Here is a 2,500-nt window from a genome sequence, read left to right as displayed (position 1 = left end):
ACACACACACACTCTCCCAACACACTCACACAATCTCCTAACACATACACACACAAAAAAACTCCCCCAACACACACATACACAATAACACACACAGCCACTCAGACTCCCCAACACACACATACATCCACACACACACACACGCGCGCGCGCACTCCCCCAACACACACACTTACACACTCCCTCAACACACACACACATTCCCCTAACACACGCACATTCCCCTAACACACACACACAGGGACACACACACGCACACACACACACACACACACACACACACACACACACACACACACACACACACACACACACACACATGCTCCCTCAACACACACACACACACATCACTCAGCATCGTAGCACAGGATATGAACAGATGTCTCTGGCCGTGTTATCAGCCCTGCCCCAGGAAGTCCCTCGGGCAGTGCTGAAACTCACGGTTTTGTAAGCGATCTTTTTTTGTTTTTTTTGTTTTTGATAAATAATATCTGCAGATTTCTTGTTTTCTTTGCTATTATACAGATCATTCGGGAATACGAAGCTCTGCTGCTGGTATTAGTTATTCCTGTTGTTGATAAGGTCATTAGTATTACAATTCTTGCCACTGGATTTGTCTAAAAATGGTAATTATTGCCATCTTTTCACATCACTCACTTTTATTATTATTATCATTGTTATTATTACTATCACTATTATCACTCTTATAACCATTATCACTATTATTATCATCATTATATCATAATCGATAAGATTTATTATCATTATCATGACATCAGTATCATTATTACTATCATTGTCATTCTTATTATCATCATTATCATTACTATCATTCTTATCATTATCATTGCTATTACTATTGTTATGATCATCACTATTATCATCATTATTGTTATTATTATCATTATGAGTACGATGATTTATTATCATCATTACCATTATTACGATTATAGTCATTATCACCATTATCATTATCAATCATCATTTTTATTATTGGTATCATTACGTACCATTACCATTATTACTATTACTGTCACTATTATTATCATTATCATTATTGTTATCATGATTATTATTGTTATCATCATCATCACGATCATTATTATCATTATCATTATTAGCGTTATCATCATTATCATCAATATTATTACTATTATCATTCTTATTGTTATTACTAATACTATTACTATTATTTTTATCAGCATTACCATCAGCATTATGATAAATAATATTACTCTTATCATTATTACTATTATTTTTATCATTACTATCATTATCATCATTGCTATCATTATCATTCTTATCATCATCGTGATTATCATTTTTATTATCATTATTATTATTATTATTATTATCATTATTATTATTATTATTATTATTATTATTATTGCTGCCATTATTAATATTATCATTATTAACCTTTATTATCATTATCATTAGCGTCATCATTATCCTTATTTTCGTTATTTTTATTATTAGCATCATCATCATTCCGTCATCATAATACTTATATCATCATTTTCATTATTACTATTATTGCTATCATTATTATTATGATATTTGATATCATTTTCAACCTATAAGCATCATAATAACAAATGTTTTAAAAATATGGCTTAATTAAACACACACACACAGATAATTAAGATATATAACACCGGTGTGCACTTAAATGCCTACCAAATAGGACGGAATTTAATTAGCGTTAAGGAATAACTGTTAACGTGTTCATAGATGTGCAAGAGAACAGGTGTAATTACTGTTAATTGGTTCGGGGAGTTACATGAAAGAAACGATAATTAATCAGATGAAAATTCCAATTTTGATGTGGTGTCGAAGATGGTGGTTTTGGCGGTGGACATGATGATGAAGAAGAAGGTTATGGTGATGGCGAAGATGGTGTTGATGGAAGGGAAAGTGAGGATAATGGCCGTAATTAACAACAGCGAAAACGACAGCGAAAGTGATGACGGTGGAGGAGAAACAAAGGGAAGATGACGGCTACGGGGAAGTAGAGAAATAAGATCGCGTTAATGTAAAAAACACAGAGAAGATAAGATAATGATGAGAAGGAAAAAAAGAAGATATAAATGGCAACTGGTCTAGTATGTGCCTCCCCTTCATGCGTGTTTAAACACCTGATTTAAGGGATCTCATTTGCATATACTAAGATGGAAATAGTCGGTTGCCCTTTCCTTTTGTTTCGCTTGCTGGATATGTCTATATTTGGATAAAACATTAATCCGCTTACTATGCTTATATTTTCTAATGCATTAACCTATACAGTTAGGGCAGGGGACTAAGAAGAAAAATGTAGAAAGAAAAACATAGATTGTATTAGGCTATGAACGCGTACCATGCATACCACGCCTGTATTTGGTCAGCATAGTGTGCATGGTCAGCATAAGTGAGACTCGAGGGACGCGCCTCGTTAGGACAGCATATTGCAAGGCCGTGCACTCGGATGGGATCACTGCTGTCGAAGGGGAGGTTTGGGAGA

This window comes from Penaeus vannamei, chromosome 10 (genome assembly GCF_042767895.1).
Source record: "Penaeus vannamei isolate JL-2024 chromosome 10, ASM4276789v1, whole genome shotgun sequence".
In the NCBI taxonomy this organism is placed as follows: Eukaryota; Metazoa; Arthropoda; class Malacostraca; order Decapoda; family Penaeidae; genus Penaeus; species Penaeus vannamei.
The sequence above is the reverse complement of the archived record's forward strand: the minus strand, read 5'-3'. Positions refer to the sequence as shown.